The 22,909-nt window shown below is 40.1% G+C and overlaps 2 protein-coding genes across 10 annotated transcripts in view; one reads left to right on the top strand and one right to left on the bottom strand.

Moving 5' to 3' along the window:
* LOC121295490 (plastin-3) overlaps positions 1–22,909 on the bottom strand; it is a 513,951-nt gene that overhangs the window by 157,595 nt on the left and 333,447 nt on the right. The gene's annotated exons all lie outside the window — the stretch shown is intronic.
* The window catches only part of klhl13 (kelch-like family member 13), a 172,726-nt gene continuing 155,578 nt past the window's right edge, over positions 5,762–22,909 (top strand). For 8 of the 9 annotated variants that reach the window (XM_041220160.1, XM_041220159.1, XM_041220166.1 and 5 more), the window contains exon 1: positions 5,762–5,835. The gene's annotated coding sequence lies outside the window, so the exon portion shown is untranslated. The remainder of the gene's footprint in view (positions 5,836–22,909) is intronic. The other variant, XM_041220167.1, reaches the window with a different exon arrangement.

The raw sequence follows: 22,909 nt of genomic DNA, 5'->3' as shown, positions 1-22,909 counted from the left end.
CTGTTGGTATAGGTCTCTACTAACTTTGCACACCTAGATTTGGCAATATTTTACCATTCTTCTTTACAAAACTGTTCAAGCTCTGTCAAGTTGCTTGGGGAGCATTGATGGACAGCAACAAGTCATGCTACAAATGTTCGAATGGATTTTGGTCGGGGCTCTGACCGGGCCACTTAAAGACATTTACCTTTTTGTTCCTTAATCACTCCAGTGTAGCTTTGGTTGTGTGCTTTGGGTTGTTTTCATGCTGAAAGGTGAACTTTCGTCCCAGTTTCAGCTTTTTGCCGAGGGCAGCATGTTTTCCTCAAGGACTTCTCTGTACTTACTTTGCTCCATTAGTTTTTACTTCTATAATGACAAGTTCCCCAGTCCCTGCCAATGAGAAACATCCCCATAACATGATGCTGCCTCCACCACGCTTCACAGTAGGGATGGTGTTCTTTGGGTGACGTGCTGTGTTGGGTTTGCGCCAAACATAACGCTTTGCATTTAGGCCAAAAAGTTCCATTTTAGTTCGTCAGACCACAAAACTTTTTTCCACATGGTTACAGAATCTCCTGAGTATTTTTTTGCATACTTCAACCGGGACTCAAGGTGGGCTTTCTTGCCACCCTACCATACAGGCCAGTTTTGGGGAGTGCTTGAGACACTGTTGTCGCATGCACCAGTCTTGGCCATTAAAGCCGGTAGCTCTTAAAGCGTGTAAAGTTGCCATTGGCCTCTTGGTAGTCTCTCTGATAAGTCTCATTTTTGCTCGGTCATCCAGTTTGGAGGGACGGCCTGATCTAGGCAGGGTGTTGGTGGTGCCATAAACCTTCCACTTCTTCTTGCTCCAAGGGAGATTCAAGGCCTTTGATATTTTTTTATACCCATCCCCTGATGTGTGCCTTTCAACAACTTTGTCTCGGAGTTCTTTTGAAAGCGCCTCTTTGCTTTGAAATGCACTACCTAACAGAGGGAACCTACAGGAACTGCTGAATTTATCCTGAAATCTTGTGAATCACTACAATTTAACACAGGTGGAGGCCACGTAACTTGGTGTGAGATTTTGAAGGCGATTGGATACACTTGAGCTAATTTAGGATTGCTACTACAAGGGGGGTGGACACATATCCAACCAAGCTATAATTAAAAATAAAAACTGAAATAGCTTGGTTGGATATGTGAAATAGAAATGAAATAAATGAAATAAATGAAAAAAAAACACTATTTATGCATTTTAATTCCAGGCTATAAGGCAACAAAAGGTGAACATTTTGAAAAGAGGTGTAGACTTTCACATGTTGCAAAATTCTCCTTCTTTGCTTCTCATTGATGAATGGCTTTTCTCTGCTTTGCACGACTTCAGCCCTGCCCCTAGGAGCCTGTTTCGAACCGTCCTCGCCGTGCACTTCACCCCAGCTGCCGTTTGCCATTCTTTTTGTAGGTCACTTGATGTCATTCTACGGTTGCTGAGTGACATTCGAATGAGTTGGTGGTCATCCTGGTCAGTGGAGAGTCGTTTTCGCCCTCTGCCGGTCTGTAGCTTTGTTGTCCCCAATGTGTGCTGCTTGACCTTGTTCTTATGAACCGCCGTCTTTGAAATTTTAAGGATGGAAGCAACCCGACGCTCACTGTATCCCTCTGCCAGTAAAGCCAGAATTGAACCCTTCTTTTCCTCACTCAAAACTTTCCTTTTCAACTCTTTGGGCATGGTCAGTAATTATTTTTTATTCCAATTACTTTTGAGGTACTACTAGCACTGTTTTGCCATCCAGCTGGTCCTATTGCAAGAGGATAGTAATGACCACAGGAGTGGTTTTTATACTTTTCCTCGTTAAATAAGATTTGGTTCAGGTGATCCCCTAATCAGTACCTCATTCAGTAGAATGAGGTGTGCCTGTGTTGGAATTCAACAGACACTGGAATGGAATGGCTCCCAGCGACAGCGAGTGGAAGCGACAGCGAGTGGGAGAAGTACAGGCGTGGAAAAGTACAGAGCAGTTTAGAAGCAGTTTGAAAGCAGGTTGACAGCTGCAGAAGAAACTAAACTTCAAAAAAAAAAAAAAAAAACCCTCAACATGGTCTTCAAGCCAGTAATCTGTGACACCTGCTTGATGTGGGAAATCCGAGAAAACCCAGTGGAGCTAAACCAAGTGTGCATAAAGTGCCGCGCGATCCAGGATTTGCATAAACTAGTAAGTATGCTAGAAATGGAGCTGGAAGAAGTGAGACAGCAACAGGATCTTGAGGAACTGGCACACCCACAATTCATGGAAGTCTGCATCACCCCTAACAGACGAAAGCCACCAGGGAGATAGAAGGTCAGAACAGCTGGGTTCAGGTAGGCAGAAGCAGGGAAAAAAAGAAACTTCGTCAAACACAACCACCAGAAATCAAAACAACCAACAAATTTGAGTCACTTCAGAATTTTGACGAGCAGAACCAACAACAAGAGAACGAAAGGAACAACATCCAGACCCTATTGTAAGACAACCATTAAATGTATTTATCTAAATGCTAGAAGTATCAGAAACAAAATTATAGAACTTGAAGCTACTGCACTAACAGGTAACTATGATGTCATAGGTGTTACAGAAACTTGGTTGTCTGAGAGTGATGGGGACAAATATAATATTTGTGGGTATACACTGTATAGGAAAGACAGGCAGGACAAAAGAGGATAGTGCTATACATAAGAAACAGTCTTGAAGCCCAGGTGTTAAACCTGGACAAAGAAAATAAAACCGAATCAATATGGGTCAGAATAACGGACAAAAATTCAAAGGGCATAATAATAGGAGCATGCTATAGACCACCAGATTCAGACGGTGAGCAAAATAATCTGTTATACAATGACATTAGAAATGCATGTAGCAAAGGAGAAGCCATACTAATGGGTGATTTCAACTTCCCCCATATAAAACGGGAAAACCCGGTGGGTAGCACGAAGGATGAAATTGAAATGGTGGAAATGATAAATGACTGCTTCCTAACACAATTTGTCAAGGCACCGACTAGAGGGGAGGCATGCCTTGATTTAGTCTTTTCAAATAACGAAGATAGAATAACTAAAATAGAGGTCAGAGAACCACTGGCAAACTCAGACCACAACATGGTCTCATTTGAAGTGTTTTTTAAAACCCCAAAAGTAATGACTAAAGCTCAGGTTTACAATTTTAGAAAAGCAAACTATGAAGGTATGAAACAGAGACTAACAGAAGTAGATTGGAGTAAAATAGAGAAAACACCCACAGAAGGAGGACGGTTTTTCTTCAAAGATGTAGTACTAGAGGCACAAAACAATTACATCCCTAAAGTAGACAAATCTAAATGTAAAACTAAATTGCCAAAATGGTTTAATAGATCAATTAAAAAAATACTCAGCGGAAAAAAGGCACTTTATACAGCGTTAAAAAAGGACCGAAAAGAAAGTATGCAGAAAGAGTACATGGAACTGCAAACGCAAGTCAAAAAGGAAGTTAGAAAGGCCAAGAGAGAAATAGAAATGAATATTGCTAAGGGAGCTAAAACCAATTCCAAAATGTTTTTCCAATATTACAACAGCAAGAGAACATTCAAAGAGGAGATTAAATGTTTAAGAGATACAAATGGCAAAATCGTAGATGAAGAAAAAAAAATAGCAAATATATTAAATGATTACTTTTCACAAGTTTTTACAAAGGAGGATACGGACAACATGCCCCACGTGTCAACCTGTTCCTATCCAGCAATCTCTTGACACAGGAGTGGTACCGACAGACTGGAAAATTGCAAACGTAATACCGATCCACAAAAAGGGAAACAAAACTGAACCAGGTAACTTGTCAGTAAGCCTGACTTCTATTATATGCAAACTTATGGAAACTATAATAAGATCCAAAATGGAAAATTACCTATATGGTAACAGGGTCCTGGGAGACAGTCAACATGGTTTTAGGAAAGGGAGATCGTGCCTAACTAACTTGCTTGATTTTTTTGAGGATGCAACATCGATAATGGATAATTGCAAAGCATATGACATGGTTTATTTAGATTTCCAGAAAGCTTTTGACAAAGTCCCGCACAAAAGATTAATTCTCAAACTGAACGCAGTTGGAATTCAAGGAAACACATGTACATGGATTATGGAGTGGTTAACATTAGAAAACAGAAAGTACTGATTAGAGGAAAAACCTCAGAATGGAGTGTGGTAACCAGTGGTGTACCACAGGGATCAGTATTAGGTCCTCTGCTATTCCTAATCTACATTAATGATTTAGATTCTGGTATAGTAAGCAAACTTGTTAAATTTGCAGACGACACAAAAGTAGGAGGCGTGGCAAACACTGTTGTAGCAGCAAAGGTCATTCAAAATGATCTAGACAAGATTCAAGACTGGGCAGACACATGGCAAATGACATTTAATAGAGAAAAGTGTAAGGTACTGCACGCAGGAAATAAAAATGTACATTATAAATATCATATGGGAGATACTGAAATTGGAGAAGGAATCTGTGAAAAAGACCTAGGAGTTTTTGTTGACTCAGAAATGTCTTCATCTAAACAATGTGGGGAAGCTATAAAAAAGGCTAACAAGATGCTCGGATACATTGTGAAAAGTGTTGAATTTAAATCAAGGGAAGTAATGTTAAAACTGTACAATGCACTAGTAAGACCTCATCTTGAATATTGTGTGCAGTTCTGGTCACCTCACTATAAAAAAGATATTGCTGCTCTAGAAAGAGTGCAAAGAAGAGCGACCAGAATTATTCCGGGCATAAAAGGCATGTCATATAAAGACAGGCTAAAAGAATTGAATCTGTTCAGTCTTGAACAAAGAAGACTACGTGGCGACCTAATTCAAGCATTCAAAATTCTAAAAGGTACTGACAGTGTCGACCCAAGGGACTTTTTCAGCCTGAAAAAAGAAACAAGGACCAGGGGTCACAAATGGAGATTAGACAAAGGGGCATTCAGAACAGAAAATAGGAGGCACTTTTTTACACAGAGAATTGTGAGGGTCTGGAACCAACTCCCCAGTAATGTTGTTGAAGCTGACACCCTGGGATCCTTCAAGAAGCTGCTTGATGAGATTCTGGGATCAATAAGCTACTAACAACCAAACGAGCAAGATGGGCCGAAAGGCCTCCTCTCGTTTGTAAACTTTCTTATGTTCTTATGTAGAGATGCTGATTGAAGAAAAATTTGCAGTGGTCTCCTAATTTTTTCCAGAGCACTATGTATACATATATATATATATATATACACACACACACACACACACACACACACACACACACACACACACATCTAGATCTAGATATAGATATAGATATTTATTAGATATGGTACCTCTACCCCAATAATAGGGCTAGTACAGAACATGGGTCTACTGGAGTGCATTGTAGAACGCACTAGACATAAGTGGCATACAATGATACACAATAGCTGGCTAAGAACTGTACTCATAACCTTATTGGTCCCGTTAAATCGTGGAAACAATTGCACTGATTTGGACACTGACCCTCAGTAGTGTGTACCATAAAATACATTATCCAATCCTATGCTTCACATTCACAGACTGCCATGTTAACTTCACAGTGCTGCAGTTATAATCTACACTGCATTGCAACTCTCCCCAACAATACTTACTGCGACCACTCAACGTACTTGCGCACAACGACCTTTGGAACGGAAGTGCCCTCGCTCTCTGTTTGATTGCCAACAGATTCATCCATTGGACAGCGCTGTGGCCAGAGAATCTCAATCGCCACAGCCAATAAGACGCTAGGCAGGGGCAGGGCTTGTGAGGTTCAGGAGAGGGGTAGCTTTGGGACTTAAAGAGCAAAAGAAGAGTAACTGTGTGACGAGCAGGTAAGAAAATCATAGTAAGTTACTGTTCTCCGACTCGCCACAGACATATTTTTAGATAGTAGAGAGGAAAAGAGAGAAGTTCTCGTGGGGAGAGCACTTTGGCGCCTGTAACGTTTTGGGAACTTGTCGATTTCAAACTGTCCAGCGGTAGTTATGATGTAATTGACACGGTATACACAGCCTGTGTCATTGTGTGTCATCTCATTAGTTTTATTGTTATCATGAATGTGTAAAATTAATAACGGCAAGAATAACGATAGCAAAACAGCAATGTGTTTATATCTGACCCCGGTATAGAAAATAATGAATGGATACGTTGGAACTTTTTTAAAGTTAAAATTGTGTAGGAGGAAGAGACGTGATACCGGGTTGGCATTCCTTGATTGAAGCTCAATATTGTAATCGACAGTTTATATATTATTGATTTGTGTAGAAATGGAATGTTTTATAGAACTGCATTGGTACAGGTTGTTCGTTTTAAAAGGATATTGTATTTCTCGAGGGAAGCAGGATTTGCGAGCTGTCTTGTTACGTTATTGTGTTTTTTTTGTGGTTTGGGTCAAAGCGCTAAAGTAACGACTAAGAAGATGTGTCTTTATGTGATGTAGTCAGTGGTGTCTCGCTGTGCTTGTTATTTACGTCTCCTCTGCCGTTGACACTGCTTGGAATAGGATAATACCAGTCGTATCTGTACTGTGAGATAGGAGTTAGTTGTGGGTCCCGTTACATTACGTATATTTTTCATAAACTAATTCGAGCTACTGTAGTCTATCAGACAACATAATCATATGAACATAATTTGTGTATTGATAATGCACGCACTATTTGAGTGTTGAGGTCGCACATTGCAACCTTCTTATTTCAGCCATTTCATATTCATTCTTCTACTGAAATCTAGATGTGTTGCTGTCACTTTTAGAATTTGCAATGGGGCAGTACCGTACTACCGCGTGTTATGCCGTGTATATGCCCCATTAATAAAACGGCCAAACATTTAAAATGCACAGGATCTTGTATGGTTTTATGGGAATTGACAAAAGCGACCATTAAATACAAAATAAAAATGAAAAAACAACTACGTTTTTAAATTTATTTTAATTTTGTATTTTATTTCCAGGAATGCTTATTCATTCCTGGTGGCCAGTAATACACACAGTAACACTACAAAAACAAAACTGAATCTGGAGTTCAAACAGTCATTTTAAAGGACACTAGGTCAGGGTTTCACAGTCCTGGTCCTGGGGACCCCTGTGTCTGCTGGTTTTCATTCCAACTGAGTTCTCAATTACTTAATCATACCCTTAATTGAACCAATAATGTGCTTAATTAGACCTTTTTAATTATTTTCAGCTGTTAAACAGTTGTAGTTTTCCAGTTTACTACATACTTTTATAAAACTTGAAATCAACAACTTTTTATGAGCCGAGAACAATTTAAAAGGTCTAATTAAGAACATTATTAGTTCAAATAAGGGTTTGACTGAGTAATTGAGAAAGTTGGAATGAAAACCAGCAGGCACCACAGGACCGGATATGAAGGACAAGAGATACAGTGCAATGCTATATTTACCTTTCTAGTTTCTGTGATGTTTTAATGAGATGGCTAAATTACTACCAAGTTTATTAGTATATGTACACCTTGGACATGAACTGGATCCGAGTCAATCAGATTAGATGATTTCTATCAGTTGAGCCACCTGTTTACACGTGAACACAGACGTGAGCTGCCTTTGTTCAGCATGTGGAAGTAGGCCCTCAAGGACGTCATAACCACCTCCCCTTGGGCAAAGACATTTCCCCTCCCCAAAAAGAAGCAGAAGTGTTTCAATCAACACCAAGCCTGTCATATGTATCACTTGTGTGTTTCTATTTCAAGGTGGTGGTTCATTGCTAATTGAGATTGAATGTTGCGGAGCGAAGCATTGCAAAATGTGCTTATTGGACATTTAAAGAAACAGATGTTATTGTGTAGGCTACATTTACACATCAGTCTGACAACTCTTTTCAATATGTAAATGTAAACAATAATTAATTGTATTACCCATAAGAGAAACACATAGACTTCTAAATTGTGTACGTTCTCCCCCCAGAACAAGTTTTTTGCTAACAATAAATCTATACTAACGCATCGCTGTTCTGTTGATGATGCTGTTAAAAAAATAAAGCTTTTCAGAAATACAAAGATTTCCTTCAGTTCTTTTTTTAAAAGTAGTGCTTTTGGATCTGAAGCTAGTGCTTACACTTATATTCACATCTGGTGTTACCAGATTTCCAGAGTGAAAAACTGGAATGTTTATTTTTCTTCAATTCACTGATGTAGCAACTCTGAAACCATTTATAATAACACAATCATAATTAAAAAAATAAACACTGAGTGTGTTTTTTATAGATTATACCAGCATGTTTTCTTTCTATTGTCATCTAATCAGAACATATTAACTGTACAAAAAACAGATTAGAAAAAAATAATCAGCTATTCCCTTTTGAACGTGTGACATGCACCTAGTCAGAACTATTAAACACTTAATGCATGGCATTTTATTTTGAATGGCACAAACACAACCTAATAAATGAATTACTGTACTGTTAACTTGCTGTGCACACGGATGCTGTTTTATACTTTTAAAAAATTTGATTACAGTAGCAAAAGCTTGTTACTTGTATTCACCCCGTGAAGGAATCCTTTCATTGTCTTAGCGACATTACTGTAATTGAAGTAGTTTTTTGAAGTAGTGAGTAATTGCTTCTTGATGAAAGAAATGCACAGTCCTTTACTTCAGATATTAGTTTGTTTTTTTAAATATGTATAGGTTTAATTCTGGAAACAAAAAGAACGCTCAAAACAAAACCATACAGATCACACTTTCATATGCAAACTGCACGGTACAAAACAAAACATAACAGAATTAAATAATGCAATGCAATACTGTAGGTTTGATCCTTCAGGACTTCTCGATCGACAAGTTTCCAATACTAGTCTTAATGAAAGAGAGAAGTGAGCTGAGTGCACTTTGATTAAAAAGCCACTGACCTCAGCCCCCCTCCTTTCTTCTCTTTGTGGGTTCAATCACCCTGAGCAACCCGCTATGGAGAGTCTCATGTACGTGTCATAAAGAAACTGGTTCTTGCTCACACTGCCTAAGATGGTGTTATCTTGGTGTGGCCTTTTGTTCTTTTGTGCTTAACCTGTGTTATCTCTTGAGCGCATCGGTTACTCCAGCAATGTGCGATTGTGTTTATTCCAGCAGTCAGACGGTCATTGTCAGTGGAATTAAATGTAATCTTGCAATCTCGGATTTACCAGTTACTATACCTCCTCTGATAATCTCCTTAAAAAACTAAGAGTGTACAAACCTGCAAACATATGCATCTTATATTGCATTCAAGCTTCTTTCCATGTTGTCCAACAGTAATGATTTGTTTAATTCTAGATAAAGGTACCCACAAAACAAAACATTTCCTCATTTTAATATGTATCAAAGTATGGTCACAGGTTACATTTGTAGATGTGTGCAAAATTTTTTATTTCTGACAAAGTTCCGTGGCAACTAGGCTTGTTTCACATTTATCCCATATGAATTATTAAATGTCTTTCACATTATAGCATCAGTCTCTCCTACTTTCACCTGAAGAGACCTTTGAGGTCTTGAAAGCTTGTGACTAATTTTTGTTTAGTTAGTCCAATAAAAGGTATCGCATCTCTTTCTCTTTGTTTGTCATCTCTGGACTAATACGGCTACCATTTCATCTTGCATTATAAACAAATATAAAAGTCTGTTTGTATTTTGGAATCCTCTGCCTCTGTCAGCGTTGTGTCAAATATATTTTTTGGTTCTGTTTTCCGAGGAGCGGTCCCAAATTTGTGTTGCTGTTGTTGATGCTTGTTTGATGCTGAGGCAATGGGGGTGTTGTCCACGATTGTACGTGGCAAACGCCAGCCGTCTCAGGGACCGTTGCAATTACAATAGACCAAAAAACAGCAAATGCCATCGCAGGGCCCCCTCTGGAGCAGGCGACTTTTAGGACAGCTGGAACTGGGCCAGCTGCGATTACACACACAAAAAAGTCAGCTTAAAAGTGGCTAGTGTAAATGGGTTAAGAGAATCTGAAATAGATGAAAGGTACACCAAAGTGAGTGTTATGGAGTTGTTATTCATTAGTGAACTGGGAGCTAGACTATAATATGTTGATTTTAGATTGAGTGGCAATTACTGCAGGTTAAAGTGAGCTTGGGATGCAACGGTTACAATTTTCCCAAACTGAAACCAACACGTGCATAAAATTCGAAATCGAAAGATACTGACAAAAGAGTGAACTGAAACCGATTTGTTTTGTACAATAAAAATGAGTTGGCATTTTCAGCACTAGCTGGCAGCATTTTTAGGATCTCGTCGCACATTTTTCGGCACATAGACATATTACCATCCCTTAATAATTTTAATTTGGTAACATAAATCTAAAGTTACAGTATGACAAGACTTACTTGATTGATTTTGACAGCCCTCAGTAGTTGTTCAGTTGTCTGGAGATGTTTTCATATGCAAACACTCACCCCGTTTACCTTAACTTAAACCTTTTGTTAAAAAATGCATCCTAAAAAGTGAAAAGCGGAAGTTTATATAAAAAAAAAAAAAAAAAAAAAAAAAAAAAAAAAGAGACCTAATAAAATACTGATGCTAAACTTACTAAAACAATCCAAACACGAAGCATTGAAAGAAAGTAAAATGTTAGTAGAGACCCGAAACCAGGGATTTTCAAACTCAGTCCTGGGGACCCCCTGGACACTGACCAAAAAGTAAAGGTTTACTCGAGAGTCACTGAATTGATCTTAGGAATCAACTTGAACTGTGCTTGCTTAATTAAACATTTTTACTTGTTAACAAAAGTTCACCAGCAGCCACAGGGGGTCCCCAGGACAGAGTTTGAGAAGCCCTGCCCTAATTTGGTAACACTTTGACTTTAATGTAAACTTTGACACTTGCAAAACAGGTGAAACAGATGCTTCTGTAGCAGGTCACTTCTACCATTTCTGCTGGCTATATATATATATATATATATATATATATATATAATATATATATATATATATATATATATATATATATATATATATATATATATATATATTAATAATATAATATATATATTATAATATATATAATTAAAAAAATTCGACTCAGGACAATTAAGATTGACGTTTATTTTTGTAAGAATTTAGAGCATGGGTGATATCGAATTTTATGCTTAAAAAAAAAAAGACTTTTTGTGCCATTGAGAAATGTCTCATTTAGAGAAATCCCTTTATCATGTTCGACATACAATAAAACCATGGTTACTAACAACATTGTAATTCAAATAACTTTTGGCCACAGCAAAGCTATACCTTGTATAGATAATAGATTTTCCAAAAATTAAAAGTCTCAAATAAATCGTACAAAATGCAGCATATAAAATGTATTACACATACTTTTTATAGCATATATTTCCAAGTAAAAATAATGTGCAGAACAAAACATTAAATAGTTGAACAGAACTAACTTGCACTTATTCTGAGCTCCACCCCTCTCCTTAAGCACAGCTGGACTCACTGGAGGCAAGGCAGACTGTCACGCTTCATCCTGCCGCGGAAACTTCAGCCCTCGATCAGAAAATGATTAGAGACCTGTGCTTGGCGTCTTTTTGATGATGGAAAGGGAAGGAAAGAAAAAATTTAAATGTCATTCCTGGTTTACTTTTCATTAACACAGATTTAACGATTTATTTTTAAAGTGATAATTCCAGCAGAAATATATTTATGTGACTTAGTTACAATACATCCATGAGGTACCAGCACAGTCGGAACTACGAATCTCCATTTAATAGGCCCAAACCCCACTCACAAATAACTAAACCAGAGTAACATGGAATTAAACTTGTATTATTTTTTTAGTAACACCTGTACATTTTAAGTTATTATAATTCCTAAAAGTTTATATATTTTTTTTGTGGGGTCAGGGGATAACTAACTAAGATTAAGAGTCTAAGTTGGGTTTTGTGTATGTTTTTTTTTTTGTAATATCACATGTTACATGCTACGTGCATTAGAGAGTCACTGCAGATATATATATATATATATATATATATATATATATATATATATATATATGTGTATGTATTATACACTGCAATATGACCTGTGACATAATTTAAAATGAATTAGGTGGTGATTGGGGTTTTTAGATGCATTAAATATATCGTCCCAGACTGCGTTCCAGTCAATTAGCCCATCCTCTCAGGCTAGATCTTTCACCCATAATTTCAACAATGTCTGTGGATTATATGAAGCTTTTAGTAGATGCAAGTATATAGTTGAAACTAGCCCTTTAGAGGAATCACCCAAGACCCAATTCACTATAGGATGTAATGCAAGTTCCGATCCCAAGGGAACCCCATGAGCACATAAAGCAGAACGCAGTTTAAGATAAAAGAAAAATTATGATCCTGGTAGGTTAAAGTGTGAACGCAATTCATGGAAATTAATAAGCCTGTACTTACTGTATATGTCCTTAAGAATGTTAATGCCTTTTAAGAACATAAGAACATAAGAAAGTTTACAAAAGAGAGGAGGCCATTCGGCCCATCTTGCTCGTTTGTTTGTTAGTAGCTTAGTGATCACAGAATCTCATCAAGCAACTTCTTGAAGGATCCCAGGGTGTCAGCTTCAACAACATTACTGGGGAGTTGATTCCAGAACCTTACAATTCTCTGTGTAAAAAAGTGCCTCCTATTTTCTGTTCTGAATGCCCCTTTGTCTAATCTCCATTTGTGACCCCTGGTCCTTGTTTCTTTTTTCAGGCTGAAAAAGTCCCTTGGGTCGACACTGTCAATACATTTTAGAATTTTGAATGCTTGAAATAGGTCGCTACGTAGTCTTCTTTGTTCAAGACTGAACAGATTCAATTCTTTTAGCCTGTCTGCATATGACATGCCTTTTAAGCCCGGAATAATTCTGGTCGCTCTTCTTTGCACTCTTTCTAGAGCAGCAATATTTTTTCTATAGTGAGGTGACCAGAACTGCACACAATATTCAAGATGAAGTCTTACTAGTGCATTGTACAGTTTTAACATTACTTCCCTTGATTTAAATTCAACACTTTTCACAATGTATCCAAGCATCTTGTTAGCCTTTTTTATAGCTTCCCCACATTGTCTAGATGAAGACATTTCTGAGTCAGCAAAAACTCCTAGGTCTTTTTCATAGATTCCTTCTCCAATTTCAGTATCTCCCATATGATATTTATAATGTACATTTTTATTTCCTGCGTGCAGTACCTTACACTTTTCTCTATTAAATGTCACTTGCCATGTGTCTGCCCAGTTCTGAATCTTGTCTAGATCATTTTGAATGACCTTTGCTGCTGCAACAGTGTTTGCCACTCCTCCTACTTTTGTGTCGTCTGCAAATTTAACAAGTTTGCTTACTATACCAGAATCTAAATCATTAATGTAGATTAGGAATAGCAGAGGACCTAATACTGATCCCTGTGGTACACCACTGGTTACCACACTCCATTCTGAGGTTTTTCCTCTAATCAGTACTTTCTGTTTTCTACATGTTAACCACTCCCTAATCCATGTACATGTGTTTCCTTGAATCCCAACTGCGTTCAGTTGAGAATTAATCTTTTTGCGGGACTTTGTCAAAAGCTTTCTGGAAATCTAAATAAACCATGTCATATGCTTTGCAATTATCCATTATCGATGTTGCATCCTCAAAAAAATCAAGCAAGTTAGTTAGACACGATCTCCCTTTCCTAAAACCATGTTGACTGTCTCCCAGGACCCTGTTACCATATAGGTAATTTTCCATTTTGGATCTTATTATAGTTTCCATAAGTTTGCATATAATAGAAGTCAGGCTTACTGGTCTGTAGTTACCTGGTTCAGTTTTGTTTCCCTTTTTGTGGATCGGTATTACGTTTGCAATTTTCCAGTCTGTCGGTACCACCCCTGTGTCAAGAGACTGCTGCATGATCTTGGTTAGCGGTTTGTAAATAACATCTTTCATTTCTTTGAGTACTACTGGGAGGATCTCATCCGGCCCAGGGGATTTGTTTATTTTAAGAGCTCCTAGTCCCTTTAACACTTCTGCCTCAGTTATGCTAAAGTTATTTAAAACTGGATAGGAACTGGATGACATGTGGGGCATGTTGTCAGTATCTTCCTTTGTAAAAACTTGTGAAAAGTAATCATTTAATATATTTGCTATTTTTTTTTCTTCCTCTACGATTTTGCCATTTGTATCTCTTAAACATTTAATCTCCTCTTTGAATGTTCTCTTGCTGTTGTAATATTGGAAAAACATTTTGGAATTGGTTTTAGCTCCCTTAGCAATGTTCATTTCTATTTCTCTCTTGGCCTTTCTAACTTCCTTTTTGACTTGCGTTTGCAGTTCCATGTACTCTTTCTGCGTATTTTCTTTTTGGTCCTTTTTTAATGCTCTGTAAAGTGCCTTTTTTCGCTGAATATTTTTTTTAATTGATCTATTAAACCATTTTGGCAATTTAGTTTTACATTTAGATTTGTCTACTTTAGGGATGTAATTGTTTTGCGCCTCTAGTATTACATTTTTGAAGAACAACCATCCTTCTTCTGTGGGTGTTTTCTCTATTTTACTCCAATCTACTTCTGTTAGTCTCTGTTTCATACCTTCACAGTTTGCTTTTCTAAAATTGTAAACCTGAGCTTTAGTCATTACTTTTGGGGATTTAAAAAACACTTCAAATGAGACCATGTTGTGGTCTGAGTTTGCCAGTGGTTCTCTGACCTCTGTTTTAGTTATTCTATCTTCGTTATTTGAAAAGACTAAATCAAGGCATGCCTCCCCTCTAGTCGGTGCCTTCACAAATTGTGTTAGGAAGCAGTCATTTGTCATTTCCACCATTTCTATTTCATCCTTTGTGCTACCCACCGGGTTTTCCCATTTTATTTGGAGGAAGTTGAAATCCCCCATTAGTATGGCTTCTCCTTTGCCACACGGATTTCTAATGTCATTGTATAACAGATTATTGTGCTCACCGTCTGAATCTATAATATGCTCCTATTATTATACCCTTTGAATTTTTGTCTGTTATTCTGACCCATATTGATTCGGCTTTATTTTCTTTGTCCAGGTTTAACACCTGGGCTTCAAGACTGTTTCTTATGTATAGCGCTACCCCTCCTCCTCTTCTGTCCTGCCTGTCTTTCCTATACAGTGTATACCCACAAATATTATATTCGTCCCCATCACTCTCAGACAACCAAGTTTCAGTAACACCTATCGCATCATAGTTACCTGTTAGTGCAGTAGCTTCAAGTTCTAGAATTTTGTTTCTGATACTTCTAGCATTTAGATAAATACATTTAATGGTTGTCTTACCTGAGTTGTTGTTCTTGTTTTGATGCGGTCTCCCTTCTGTTTTTTTGTTGATTTCTCCCCCCTTCCTTTCTAGTTTAAATGCTTCTGAACCTGCTCAAGGATCTTTTCTCCGAGTAGACTGGTTCCCTTGTTATTTAAATGCAGTCCATCCCGTCTATACAGATAGTCCTCGTTGTAGAATGTGGTCCTATGATCAAGATAGGTGAAGCCTTCCCGTGTGCACCACATCTTCAGCCATGCGTTTTGATTAATTATTTCCAGCTGTCCATATGGTCCTTTGCAAGGTGCCGGTAGTATACCAGAAAATACCACAGTTTTGGTTTTCTCTTTTAATTTCCTTCCTAGCTCTCAGAATTTGTTTTGCAGGGATTTTGGTCTGTCTCTTCCAATGTTGTTTGTACCGATGTGGACGACTCCTACCGGGTCGTCTCCTGTTCGTTCTAGGAGCCTGTCCACGTACTCAGGGAATGCTTGACCGAGGTCTCTGCATCTGGACTCAGTGTCCATGGACGCGACCCTGTCGACACAGAGTTGACTTGCTGGAGTGGTGTCTCTCCCTGTTCATGTTGAGAGAAACAATCAGCATGGAGCTGTGTCGGCGCATGCTGGGGCTGGGCTGCCGCCTCGCGAGCCCTTCCCTTGGGCTTGTTACACCAGAGACCTCTACAGGCCTGGTTCAATGCCTTCGCGTTGCATCCGCGGAGAGACAAACGCCGCAGGTTGACGGTATCTCCAACCTGCTGGGGAGCACAGCGCTGGTGGAAAGTTCCGTCAAACATCCGCCAGGGCATGCGCTTTGGTCCCATCTTCCTAAGGGAGGTTGTCACGACCGACGTTTCCAACCAAGGTTGGGGAGCAGTCTGGAACGGCACAGGGATCCGCGGAGTGTGGTCAGGACCCTGGAGGTCAGCCCACATCAATGCTCTGGAACTCAGAGCAGTGGACCTCGCCCTTCGGCACTTCTTGCCAGTGCTTCTAGGCAAGCATGTGTTAGTGCGGTCGGGCAACACCACGGTTGTGGCGTATATCAACCGCCAGGGCGGCCTACGGTTGCTATGGGCACAGCCGCATTTGACCTCTCTGCGCGCTGTTCACCTACCTAATTCATATGATCTAATTCATAGTCAATTATGCAGCGGATCTCCTATCCAGAGGAGGGCCTCTTGCAGGGGAATGGCGTCTCCACCCTCAGGTGGTAGGGTGCGTTTGGGAATGGTTTGGCAGGGCGCAAGTAGAGCTCTTCACTTCGCGAGAGACCACGCACTGCCCCCTATGGTTCTAGGTGAGGGACCTCGACAGCAACCGAGGAGTCGATGCGCTGGCTCACGCTTGGCCGCCAGGGTTCCTATATGCGTTTCCACCGATTCCGATGCTCCCCGCCTTCTTAGAGAGGGTCAGGGTAGAGCAGGCGACAGTGATCCTGGTGGCCTCGGAGAATATGGTTTATGAGCCTGGTGCAGTTGCTGCATCGTCGCCCGCGGGAGCTTCACTACGAGCAGACCTATTATCCCAGGCCCGCAGACCTATTATCCCCAGGCTCATGCAGCTATGGGCTTGGCCCCTGAACGGGAGTGCCTGTCAGCCTTAGGGCTCTCAACGGCGGTGATTTCAACCATTCAGAGTGCTACAGCACCCTCTACTAGGTCGCAGTACTCATACAAGTGGCAGTTGTTCCAAGATTGGTGTCTGGTGGGGGGCCATGACCCAATATCTTGCCCTGTGGCAGTGATATTAGTTTCTACAAAAACCGTTAGATGAAGGGAAATCTCCCTCTACACTTGAAGTGTATTTAGCCGCCATGTCGGCTTACCATGTACGCATTGACGGGTTATCACCAGGTTGCCATTTTCTGGCATCACGGTTCCTAAAGGGCCCAAGACGTTTGCGACCTCAAAGAACGACCAGTTTACCATCATGGAGCCTTGATGTGGTGCTGGAAGCCCTTACCAAGGCACCATTCGAGCCTCTCCACACCGTAGATATGAAGCTCATGTCTTTAAAAACTGCGTTTAGTAGAGCCTAGTAGAGCCAAACGCATCAGCGAGTTACATGCACTGTCAGTGCATCCATCATGTACTCGTTTCACAGGAGACAGTTCTAAGGTCTCCATGCGCCCATATCCAGCCTTTTTACCCAAGGTCATATCCCAGTTTCATATGAACCAACCAGTCGAGTTGATGGCATTCCATCCTCCTCCTTTTTCTTCCCCAGAGGAAGAACGGTTACACATGCTCTGCCCTGTGCGGGCATTGAGGTGTTATATTGACCGTACAACGACTGTGAGGCAAACAGAACAATTGTTCATATGCCATGGTTGTAAGACTTTGGGTCAGCCGTTGTCTAAACGACTCCTTTCCCATTGGATAGTGGATGCTATTAAATTAGCTTATGAATCTGCAGGCCTTCCGCCACCAGGGCAGTTGAAGGCGCATTCCACTAGGGGTATGGCGACATCCTGGGCCCTCCTTTAGAGGGATGCCGGTGTCTTACATTTGCGCGGCAGCCAGTTGGGCTGCACCGCATACTTTTATGAGGTTTTACAGATTAAACGTACTGGATTCCTTTGCTCCACTATTTGGAGCATGTGTACTACACTCTGTGGCACCTCAGGATGCCAATAGGGTGTTGACTATTCCACATTAGGACAGGTGTCATTGCTATCATAGACGCTGAGGCGCAGCTCCGCATATGCATGGATGTATTGCCTACGCAGTTGCGTTATGACGTAAGTCTGTCCTACTGCCGAGAATCCTCCCTAGCGACGGCTTGGGTACACTGTTCCCATACCTTGATGGTTATTTTTGACTTGAAAGGGAACGACAGGTTGCGGATGCAACCCTGGTTCCTTGAAAGAGAAAATAACAATCAAGCCGCGAGGTCGCTCCGGAAGCCTTCACGGCCTGAAGAGCAAAAGAGGAAGAGAGTCTCCGCACGCTGCCTATACTAAGCTCCCAGGGGGGCGAGCTTACACGTCAGCTCGCGCAGAGGCCTGTCGGCAGCTTTGCTATAAAGCTCAACCAATACCTACTGCGTGACTGCAATGTCCCATACCTTGATGGTTATTTTCTCTTTCAGGGAGCCGGGGTTGCATGCGCAACCTATTGATATCTTTATTGCAGTTTAAGAGTAAACTGCATGAGTTGTAATTGTTTTAAATAGTTGACTACTTTTGTGTATTTTGTTTTAAATGTGATATATTGTTTTAAATGTGATTTGCCTGTGTCTTAATTTAATTTTATTGTGTGCTTGGCTAGGTCTCGCTCGTAAAAGAGGTTTTAATCTCAAAGTGACTACCTAGTTAAATAAAGGATAATAAATAAATGTTTATCTATCTATCTATCTCTATCTATCTATCTATCTATCTATCTACTCTTGATGTCTGGCTGTCGCTGTGTGTGATGGGAGTGTTTGAAGCGTGTGTAGAGTGAGGAACTCGGCGTGATTGAGGGGTTTTCACCCCTGTTTTTTCTTTTTCATGTTTCATCCTTTATTTCTTATGCTTTTAGGTTTTTTTTTAAAACAAAGGTTTAATAGTTGGGTCTTTTATAATTTTCGGCCGTGATGGCCAAAGTCGGGGGGAATCCCGAGGGGTTCAGTTCTTAACTTTGAAAATATAACACAGAGAAATGGCATAAAAGTTGTGGATGTGTCTGTCCCGGTTGAGAAATGTGTGGTTGAACTTGGAAAAATAATTGGGTGTGAGAATATCAAGTCTGTGTCGCATATGAATAAGGTTGTAGTGGTATTTCTGAGCAATGAAATATTCGTTTCGGAAATGGTTCAGCAGGGTTTGGTTATTGACAGTGTGTTAGTGTCTGTTCTGCCTCTTGCTGCTCCCGCCAGGAAAATACAATTTCAAATATTCTGCCTTTTCTGAAAAATGAACTTATAGAGAGAGAGCTAAGCTGTCATTGTGTAATAATGTCAAGCATTACAGTGATTCCTCGGGGTTGTAAACTGCCGGATTTAAAGCACGTTGTTTCTTTCAGAAGATAGTTATATATGCTTCTGAATGACCTGACTGGAGAGCTAAATGTAGCGTTTAGGTTTTGGGTGGATGGTAGCGAATATTGGTGTTTGTTTCTGATTTAATGAAATGTTTTAAATGTGGATGTAAAAGGCATATTGCGAAGAACTGCAAGACTGTAGGAGAAACTGAAAGTGAGGGGGAAGAAGCCATTGAGGTGAGAGAGAGCGCAGCTGAACCGGAGAGCCGGTTGATGGTCCTTTTAAAAGGAAGACTAGAGCGAGAGGCTGAAAAGCTCCAACCTGGTTTGGTCGAGTCTGGTGGGGTAGATGGGGAGAGTGAGCTGCAGGAATCATCCGAAATAGAGAGGAAGATGGGAGAAGCTGTGATTGAGGCTGAGGCTAGAGGGATTCCTGTGGTGATGGCGAACAGGGTTTTGAGGGGAGAGAGCAGATTGAGGAAAGCGCTGAGCAGAATGAGGGTGCAGTTTTAGAGTTAGAAAAGGAGGTGGAAGTGGGTGAGTTTAAATTCCAAGGGAAAAGAAAGGCTAAAATTAAACACAGTTTTGCAGCTAAACTCGGCCTTGTTTCTGAGGATGGAGTCAGTCAGGGTGGTAAATCAGTGAGCGAGCTAACCGAGAGTAGATTGTGCTCAAACACACAGCACTGGCAGTGATACTGACTCCTCGATTAGCTCCGATAAGTCATCTAGTCAACAAGCGAGAGGGGGTACAGTGCTGAAAGCATTCAGGCATTTCTAAGCTTCATTAAAGGGAAAAGAGGGATTGAAGTTATTGAGTACTTCCCTGATTTAAAATTGTTTTTAAGTTGGCAGAGCAAATTAGGCATAATGCAGCTGTATTGGGAATGGAGCAAAGAGAAAAAGATCAATTAAAAAATATAATAAGCAAAGTTTGTGCCTCTCTAAAAAAAAAAGTAATGATGGATAAGTCTACACAAGCATTATTTTTTTTATGTGTGCATTTTTACTGGTGTTTATAAATTCCAGTGTTTCTCTCCTTTAAACCCTAAAATGCAGTCTCTAAATGTAGGAACATCAAATATTAATGGAGGTAGAGCTTGTGCAAAGAGAGCAGCTCTGTTTTTAATATTTAAATCAAAAGAAATTTAATGTTGCCTTGCTCCAGGAGACCCACACAGATGACAATAATAAATCTGAATGGATTCAGGATTGGGAAGGGGAGGTTATTTTTATTCATGGGATGAATTTTAGTGCTGGAGTTGCCATATTATTTGCAAAGGGGTTTAAGTATGACTCTATCAATGTAAATGAGATCATTAAAGGGTGCTTGTTAAAAGTGCAAGTATCTGTAGAAGGTAGAGATTTGGTATTTGTTAATATTTATGCACCAAATGATGGGAGAGAGAGGGTGCTGTTTTTTTCAGACTGGAGTTACTGCCCAGAGTGAGACTGAAGAGGTGGTTTTATTAGCTGGTGATTTTAACTGTATAGTTGATGACAAGCTAGATAGAAATGGCGCAGAGCCTCACACTAGGTCAGTTAAGGTCAGAAATTCAGACCCGACTGTTTTGTCAACAGTACACTATGAATGCTACAAAGAGCACTAGTGAGGTGATGAGAGAGCTGGAGGAGGAGATTACTGAACTCCATAATGCACTGAAGGCTACATACAGTGACAGGCTTTATCAAGTCCTGAAGCTCAAAAAGAGGAGTTTGGCTGAGTTGTTGAACCCACAGATACAGGGACACTGGTATATGGACACTGGACAACTCAATATTTTTTTGCATTGGAAAAGAAAGTGGCTAAGAATAAAACAATACACTGCCTTAGAACAGCAAATGGTCAGTTGCTGTGTGAGCCTGCAGCTATCAGGTAGCATACTGTGGGTTTCTTTTCACAGCTGTATATGGCGGAGGCTGTGGATGGATCTGAGGGAACTGAGCAGTTCCTCCAGGGGCTGACACAGGTTCCAGAAGAAGAGAAAGCGAAGCTAGAGAGTGCACTGACGTTGCAAGAAATTTCTAAAGCTCTGGAAGGGCTCAACATGGGCAAAACATCCAGAATCGATGGAATACCTGTTGAGTTTTGTAAGACTTTCTGGTCTGAGGTTGGAAGTGACCTGTGGAAATGATGGAGGAATGCGTTGTGGAAAATGAACTGCCACTGAGCTGCCGGCTTGCAGTATTGACTCTGCTGCCTAAGAAAGGGGACTTGTGTCTTATTAAGAACTGGAGACCTGTAAGCATTCTTTGCACTGATTATAAAATCTTGTCAAACGCATTGACAAATAGACTAAGCAGAGTAATGAGCACTATTGTGCAAGCTCTTTGGTTTTAAAGCTGGTTTGCTTTCTCTTGATCAAGAGAAGGCTTTTGACCATGTAGACCACCGGTATCTTTTTGATGTTATTAGGTCATTCGGCATTGGCCAGGTTTCTGGGAAAAATTAAGTTGTTCTACAGTAGCATTTTTAGTGTACTTAAAATAAATGGTGTATTATGTTCTCCTTTTAAAGTCCAATGGAGAATTCACTAGGGTTGTTCCCTATCAGGAATGTTATATTCTCTGTCATTTGAACCCCTGATGGTAAAATTGAGAAAGATATCGGATGGGTTGTCTATCCCTACTGTGACAATGGAGCCTGTTAAGGTGGTGGCTTACGCTAATGATCTTGCTGTCTTAGTAACAAATAAGAAAGACATTCAGATCATGAGGAGAGCTTGAGGGTATTTGAAAGAGTGTCCTCAGCTCAGGTAAATTGGGACAAAAATAATGCCTATTTAATTGGAGAGTGGGAGGGCAGAAGACCACCAGATTTACCATCAGGGCTTAAGTGGAATAGGGAGGTTTTCAGACATCTGGGTGTTTACTTGGGAGAGCAGGGACTGGCTAAAGAGAATTGGGAAGGAGTACTGGATCAGGTGAAAGGCCGATTGGATAAATGGCGTTGGCTTCTAATTAAACTTTCCTATAGAGGAAGAGTTTTAATTATTAATAACGTGGTCATGCTGTGGCACAGATTAATTTTTTGGGATCCCCCTCCATCTCTGTTGTTGGAAATTCAGAAATTATTGCTGAGCTTCTTTTGGGATGGACTGCATTGGATAAAGCAGGGGGTGCTGTACTTGCCTGTAGAAGGAGGAGGACAGGGACGGATGGACATTAGAAGCAGAATAACAGCTTTTAGGCTCCAGTTACTTCAGAGGCTGCTGTACTTTCACGAATCACTACCCTGGAGAACAGTGGCTTTTGCTTTCCTTCGTTTAGTGGGGAGGTTGAATTTTGATAGGCATCTGTTCTTATAGGATGTTGGAAAGTTAAATCTTTGTCTTACCTGTTTTTTTATAGGGGGATGCTGAATGCTTGGAAGGTTTTTAGAATTAAGTGAGATTTGAAGTCTGTAGGGTTGTATTGGTTGCTTGAAGATCCTGTAATTTATAACTCAGCGTAAAAATGCAATCTTTTAGAATCAAAGAGTTTTGTTTTACTTTTAATTTCCAGTGGAGTAGTGAAGGTCGGTAATTTTAATTCATTTTGATAACTGAGCCTGGAAAACTGCAAAATCACTGGGAAGTAAGCTGGGTGTAATTGAGGGTTTTTTAGTCAGTGCGTGAGATTGAGGGTTTTTAGTGCAGCTTAAAGCGGTTTTGCCTGTAGAAGGGTTGCAGCAGTTGAGTCAATTTTTCCTAGGAAAAAGCCAGCTGGATATAGAACCACCAGAGTTGG

The sequence above is a fragment of the Polyodon spathula genome, chromosome 20 (genome assembly GCF_017654505.1).
Source record: "Polyodon spathula isolate WHYD16114869_AA chromosome 20, ASM1765450v1, whole genome shotgun sequence".
NCBI lineage: Eukaryota > Metazoa > Chordata > Actinopteri > Acipenseriformes > Polyodontidae > Polyodon > Polyodon spathula.
This window is presented reverse-complemented; position numbering and strand designations above follow the sequence as displayed.